Source organism: Mastomys coucha, unplaced genomic scaffold (assembly GCF_008632895.1).
Source record: "Mastomys coucha isolate ucsf_1 unplaced genomic scaffold, UCSF_Mcou_1 pScaffold18, whole genome shotgun sequence".
Taxonomy (NCBI): Eukaryota; Metazoa; Chordata; class Mammalia; order Rodentia; family Muridae; genus Mastomys; species Mastomys coucha.
The window spans coordinates 113,690,943-113,698,352 of NW_022196900.1; the positions used below are offsets into that span (position 1 = coordinate 113,690,943).

The 7,410-nt window shown below is 46.2% G+C and overlaps 1 protein-coding gene and 1 long non-coding RNA gene across 3 annotated transcripts in view; one reads left to right on the plus strand and one right to left on the minus strand.

Moving 5' to 3' along the window:
• Arhgef16 (Rho guanine nucleotide exchange factor 16) overlaps positions 1-1,648 on the minus strand; it is a 26,577-nt gene extending 24,929 nt beyond the window's left edge. The window contains exon 1 of the mRNA XM_031379703.1: positions 1,389-1,648. The gene's annotated coding sequence lies outside the window, so the exon portion shown is untranslated. The remainder of the gene's footprint in view (positions 1-1,388) is intronic.
• The window catches only part of LOC116097118, an 8,418-nt gene continuing 2,455 nt past the window's right edge, over positions 1,448-7,410 (plus strand). Inside the window, exons 1-3 of one of the 2 annotated variants that reach the window (XR_004121224.1) lie at positions 1,448-2,027; positions 5,449-5,558; positions 6,320-6,499. This is a non-coding gene — a long non-coding RNA (uncharacterized LOC116097118). Of the gene's footprint in view, positions 2,056-5,448; positions 5,559-6,319; positions 6,500-7,410 lie in introns of both variants that reach the window. The other variant, XR_004121223.1, reaches the window with a different exon arrangement.

A 7,410-nucleotide genomic window follows, 5' to 3' on the forward strand; every position in this document is an offset into this window, starting at 1 on the left:
CCCCCCCCCCCGCTCTACTCCCTCATGTCCCCTCCCCATGCCCTAAACAAGCTCTATTCTATACTATTCCCATCACGGTTGTTACTTCAGGGGAGGGATGGCTCAGCATGTGCCTGCAGAGGCACCCCTTCCCCTGCACCATACCTCACTCTACAAACATATTCCTGTTTCTTTCTTTCTTTTTTATAAAACACAACAGTCTGAGCCCAGGCATGTGTGTGCATGCACATGTGTCTGAGCCCAGGGCCCCATGCATGCTAAAGACTCTGCTACTGAACTATACCCAGCTCTGTCAAGGAATCTAAGGAAACAAAAAGGGAGACGGTGTTGGACCATCTACCATGTATGAATGGGGGCTCAGGAAGAGCGAGCAGGACAAGGATGTTGAAAAGGACACAGTTGCACATTGGTGCTTTGTCTGGTCCTCATCGAGAGGCATCCTCCAGCAGCAGACGGAAGTGGATACAGAGACCCACAGCTGGACTTTATACGGAGAGATCGGAGGTCTCTATAGGATCCCTCCCTTAGAGCTTGGGAATCCTGTGGGGGGGGGGTGGTAAAGACTGTAGGAGTCCGAGGGGATGGAAAACAGGGCCCGCTAAGTCAGCTAAGCAAGGCTCACAGAGGCTGAAGCTGCATGCACAGGGCCTGCAGGAGTCTGTACTGGGCCCTCTGTATATGTGTTGTAGCTTTTAGCTTGGTGTTTCTGTGGGACTTCTGTGAGAGCCGGGTGTGTCTCTGACTCTTTTCCTCCTGTTGGGTTGTCTTGTCCAGCTTCAGTGTGAGGGTTTTTGCCTTGCCTAATTGGATTTTGTTTTGTCTGTTTGATTGTTGTTTCTTGAAAGCCTGCTCTTTTCTGAAGGGAGCTGTCTTAGGGTTTTACTGCTGTGAACAGACACCATGACCAAGCCAACTCTTATAAGAACAACGTTTAATTGTGGCTGGTTGCTGATTCTTACAGATTATCAAGGCCAGCGGCAGCATGAGGAACAGCCTTGGCTATCTCTGGAACATAGTTCTCTGTGCTCTCGGATGTATTGTATGAAAGAAGAATATATTTTCAATTAAAAAAAAATGAGAAAACTTCCAAAATATGGGGCCTGGAGAAATGGCTCAGTGATTAGGATCACTTGCTGCTCTTCCAGAGGACCCAAGTTTGGTTCCCAGGGCCAATGTTGGGTATCTGTAACGTCAGTTTAAAGAGGTCCAGTCCCATTCTCTGGTTCCTGAAGGTACCTGCACACATGCAACATACATCAACACACCCACACACATATACACAAATAAAAAAGTCTTCTAAAGTCTTCAAATTCCAGTTGCATTCAGTTACTGTCCTCATTGCTGGACAAAATGCTCAACAAAAACAACTTAAGGAATGGGGGACCTACGTTGGCTCACAGTTTCGGGGGAAAGTTTGTCATGGTGGAGAAGTCATGGCGGTGGGGGTGTGATGCAGCGAGCGTCACATTCCACAAAGCGGAGAGCAGTGAATGCGGGTCTTCAGCTCCTTTTCTCCTTTACGTAGGTTGGGCTCTCAGTCAATAGCATGGTGCCTCCAGGCCCAGAGCTGTTCCTAACACAGTCAACCCCAGCTAGAACATCCTCACACGCATGCGCGGCCCTGCCTCTAAATGCTTCCGGGCTCTTCCAACTGACGGCATCCATCATCACTACAGTAACGATCACAGATCCTCCAATCAGAGCCCCAGAGCAGCAGACAATCAAGGCAAAGCATGCTGGGTAGACGGATAGAAACCAGACAGAGCGTCTTTAGGGATAGAGAAAAACCCAACCTGGTGTCGTCGTCTGCACACCAAGAGTGGGATGGACAACTCTCACAACACACGCAAAAGAACAACCCTGTTGACTGAGATGTCTGTTTCCAGTGTAATTGCCCTTCGAAAAACGAGAAGAGAACAATGATATTTTTAAGACAAGCTGAGAGATGTTATCGCAACATACTCACTGGGCAAGAGCGGTCAGGAGTGTTTTCATACTAAAGGAAATGGTACCTCGTGGAATCTCAGGTCCGCACCAGGGATAGAAGCCCTCCAGGTAGCACAAGCATGTGCATGAATGTTAAGAAATCTTTTTTTCTATGCTTTTTATTTTTGATATATTTATTATCTATTTATTATAAGTACACTGTAGCTGTCTTCAGACACACCAGGAGAGAGCATCAGATCTCATTATAGGTGGTTGTGAGTCACCATGTGGTTGCTGGGATTTGAACTCGACCTCTGGAAGAGCAATCGGTGCTCTTACCTGCTGAGCCATTTCACCAGCCCCCTTTTCTGTGCTTTAAATTGTTTTTGATGAATTTTTTTAAAAGATTTATTTATTTATTTTTATGTGTATTAGTACACTGTATCTGTACAGATGGCTGTAAGCCATCATATGGCTGCTGGGAATTGAACTCAGGACGGCCCAGCTCGCTCTGGCCCTCTCGCTCTGGTGTTATATACTGTAGCTGTCTTCAGACGCACTAGAAGAGGGTGTCAGATCTCATTACGGGTGGTTGTGAGCCACCATATGGTTGCTGGGATCCGAACTCAGGACATTCGGAAGAGCAGTCAGTGCTCTTATCCGCTGAGCCATCTCACCAGTCCCTGAAGAATGGTAAGAACGTTTTAAAAACAAAAATGATGGTATTTTTAAACATATAAATAAATAACAATTAATTTTAAAAACAAAAATAACTCTGGTCCCTGGGAATCACAGTAGAAGCTCAAATACAAGAGAGGGCCTGTCCTGACTGAGGACCCACCCTGACTTCCCTGACTATAAGCTGTGAAAGTACATAGACTCTTCATTCCCCAGATGCTTTTGGTTACACAGTGTTTTATCAGAGCGATAGAAGTCCCAACCAAGACAGGGACCACGACACCTGGCTCCTTCAGGGAAAGGATTAGTTTCAAATACTTGTATTTGCAAAATAAAGCATGTTTGAGGGCTGGAGAGATGGTTCAGTGGTTAAGAGCACTGACTGCTCCTGCAAAGGTCCTGAGTTCAATACCCAGAAACCACATGTTGGCTCACAACCATCTGTAATAGGCTTTGATGCCCTCTTCTCGTGTGTCTAAAGACAGCAACAGTGAACTCACATACAGAACATAAATAAATCTGTAAAAAAAAAAAAAAAAAAAAAAAAGACATGTTTGAGATCCATGATCTATACTTTTATCTTCAAATATTTTAAAAATTAACATAGATTAAAACTAAAATAGATAGAAAAAATAAAATGATAGATCATCAGAAGCTAGTATGATAGGAAATTGGTCTGTAACATAAAAATCGATAAACTGCAGAGATAGTATCTCAAAAACTCAATAAAATTGATATACCTTGGGCTGGTGAGATGGCTCAGCGGGTAAGAACACTAACTACTCTTCCGAAGGTCCTGCGTTCAAATCCCAGCAACCACATGGTAGCTCACGGCCACCCATAATGAGATCTGACGTCCTCTTCTGGTGCTTCTGAAGACAGCTACAGTGTATTTATGTATAATAATAAAAATAAATCTTTAAAATCAAATTGATATCCCTACACTTCTCAAAAAGGCAGGAGGGATGAAGGGATAGAGAGAGAGATGGAGGGAAGGAGAAAGAGAGGAAGAGAGAGGGAGGGAGGGAGCACGCTATCACTACAGATCTTACGGACAGTCAGGAAGATTCAACAGCTTATGGAAAACAACCAAGCCCCTCTAAAGGTGCTATTCATCAACCTGGGCACAAATAGATTATCTAAATGGAATTGTACCTATTGAAGGATTAGAGTTAAAGGTTAAATTGCATTTACTTGCTTACTTAATGTGGGGGACATACATACCATTGGGCATGTTGTGGGAGTCAGTTCTTTCCTTCTGCCACGTTGGTCCTATGGCTCCATCTCAGTTGTCAGGCTTGGCAGCAAGCACCTGTAACTCAAATAGCAAAGAAATAAACATAATTTCTGAAGAGACCTCCAGGCCCTGAAGACAAAGACTGGGTGCTGGCAGGTTCAGCTTAACGTTGGAGCCAAGGGAAGAGACATTTTTCACCTTATACAGATGTATCAAGGACTCCAGAAGCAGATGTTATTCTTTATGTGTCTACTATTACCCTAAAGTCAATACTAACCACATCATGAGAATCCCTACAAAACTGTAGGCTAATATATTTCATGAACATAGAGGCTTTTACAAAATATTAATGAGTCAGATTTAGCCATGTATGTGGTAGATAATACTAATCAAGTTGGGCTTTGTTTTTCAAATGCAAGGGTAATTTGGTGTTTAAAAATCAATATCCTTCACCACATTCACCATAAAGGAGGCTGGTTGCGAGCTAGTTTGTATAGGTGGAGAAAAGGCATTCCATGTGACCTAGCAGCTACTAATAATGAAAATCTTAGTGATATGTAACTAGAAGGGAATCCTGATGAGAGTGGGCATAGTTAACATCAAGTAATGATGAAAGGTGTTCTCAGGCTCTAGACAAGACCAAGATGTCCACTGGCCATTTCTGACTAGTAGGGTTTGTAGCAGTTACAACATGATAAAGCAAATGTAAGAAATGCAAATGTAAGAAATGTAAGAAAGCAAATGTCCTCTCCCTCCCCCATGCCCTGAATGCGTTGGGGGTGACTTTGAACCCTTCCCCCAGACTCTCCAGTTTCAACTTCTCTCCTTTGCTCCCCTCTACATTGAACTTATCCATCTCACACATGGCTTTTTTCTTAGGCTTCTTGTACATGTGCCCATAAAGCCTGTGTTCTTGCTTGGACAATTTTGGAACTCTATAGATGATACCAGACAGAAAATCCTGCACATAAGTTCTGTGCTGGTTGAATTCTGGCAGAACACAGGTAGCTAAGGGTGAGCGATTCTGGGATGCTGCAGAACTGGCTTCTGAGAATCATATGCCCGACAGATCACCCCCCCTTTCCTACCACCCTCTCATGGTCTCCATCTTCCACCTTCTTCACACTTCCTCTTCCTGTATGTCCTTCCACCATCTCTTTTGCCCTTCTTTATCTTTCTGACTGTCTATCTCAGGGAATTGCTGATTACTTTCTGGGTAGCTTGGGCTTTGAGGGGTGTAGGGACCCTCCACAGAGGACTAGATTGCTAGGGGAACAAGACCAAGGGTCAGCAGGCTCCTGACAACCTGACATAAACCTCGTAGTCACACTAGAACCTTTGTGAATTCTGGTGCTGGCCTGAACTCCTTTCTTATAGCAGGATTGGGTGGTACATAATGTTCCTGAGGGCGGGGTCTAGGCCCTGTTTGTGTGTAATGAATCATCCATTGAAGATGTTCAGTTTTCCACAGACACACAGTTCTGATGTGTAACCACAGTTCTGAAGTAAAACATATTGGTTATTTTGGGCATTCTCTTCTACCTCCTTGCAGTCAAACCTGTTCCCCCTCCCACCCGTGGTGACTATCCACACACTACTCTTTTCAGAGGGTCAGCTGAATGGCATTGCCCTTCTCCTTCAACTCAGCGAGATTCAGCCACACTGCGGTGACTCACACTCACTTCATTCCCCTGGAGAAGAGGAAACCATACCACCAGTGAGATATAGCTTTGTATGTTGCCAAATGGCCAAAGTTGGAGCACTGACAAAACCAAGTGCTGGCGAGGGTGTGGGCCAGTAGAGACTCCTGTGGGACCATGAAAGGTAGCGTGGTCCCCGGTTGAACTAAGGCTAGAAGCCCCAGAGACCCTGAAGGGACAGTAGGAGCTTTGCCTGCTCCTAGGCACCAGGCCCCGTCACTATCCACAGCCCCCGCCCCCGCCCCCACCCCATAGATCTGTAGCCATCAGCCATATAAAGACAATGCCCCAAGCCCCTTCACAAGCAAAGGACTTGACCTGTAGTCACTAGGCTCAAGACAGATCTCCATTTTAATGAGGTACCTGAAGGCCTGGAGGGCTTAGCGTTCCTTCCCAAGCCATTCCTCCCTGCAAAAGGTATTTAATCTCAGGCCCACCCTGAGAAGTGGGGTATGGTTTTACTCATCCACTTTCAGACATGACAATAAATGCCTTAAAACCATGGACTGCCTCATTTCATTGGGATCCATAGTGGGGAGCCATGGAGAAGGCCTTAGCTTAGAGAGCTGCTGCCTATAGAGCCACCATCTAGTCTTCCGTAGAAGGCGTCTCTGAACTCCCAGCCATGACTGCCACCAAGCCCAAGCCTGCCACTGCCTATCAAGCCAAGGGCTGTCCCCGTGGGACCAGCTGAAGCTCCCCACCCCCAGCCCCTGGCCCTGGGTCAGATCCAGACCTTAGGCTTTCACTCTGTCCTCTGCTCTTCCTCTGCTTCCAGTGGTGCCAAGATGTCCAAGAGCCTGAGAACCAGATGGCCCAGCCTCATTGCAGGCCCGGGGAGCACCTGAACCAGCTCTGGCTGTCTCACCTGTCTCATGCCTTAGACCGAGCTTCCCCATCCCAGGAGTGTGTCTTGGGGCTTCCCTATGGCCCAGCACCCACCCAGCGATGACGTGGGGTAAGTGCAATCAACTCCTGCATCCCACTTCTCTGAGCTGTGCCCTGTTGGAACTGTGGTGTTGGAATCTTCCATCCATGTAAACCCCTGTTCTCAGGTGTTTATGTTTTCATTATTTATAATTGCCCAAATGGGAAGCAGCCAAGGTGTCCCTCAACAGGTGGGAGGCTGAGTAAACTGGTATATCGCAGTGTGGAGTATCATCCAGTGCTCCAAAGTTATACATTGTCGATCTGTGAGAAAATACCAGGGAATCTTAAGTGCATGATGCCAAGTGCAAGAGGCCAGGCCGCTTGGCTGTGTGCTGTGTGAACGGCACACTGTGACTATCTGAAAAGGTGGAATTTTAGAGAAAATGAAAAGACCAGTGTCACTGCGCCAGAGATATGGAGAGGAATTGCTAGAGGGTTCCCAGAAAGTATGGCCCAGAAACAGTTGTCAGAGTCCACAGGCCTTACATTAGCAGCAGAACTCTATGGTAGGTATAGGTGACATTGTGGCAGTGTTTGTTCATGTTTGTAACAAACTAGTCACTGATAGGTCTTAGGTCCATCCTGTGAATGGTTCAAGGGCCTGGTTATGAGCTAAACCTCTCTTATTTCTGGGCAACTTTGTTGTGAGCCTAAAATGGCTCTAAAAATATTGATTCTTGGGTCTGGAGAGATGGCACAATGTTTAAGAGCACTTGTTCTTGCAGAGGACCTGAGTTCAATTCATAGTGCTGCAGAGCTTTGGGGTCATGCACATACAGCCCACTATACTGCAGAGCTTGGGGTCATGCACACAGCACACTGCACTACAGGTCTGGGGTCATGCATACACAGCACACTGCACTGCAGGCCTGGGTCATGCACATACAGCACACTACACTGCAGAGCTTGGGGTCATGCATACATAGCACACTGCACTGC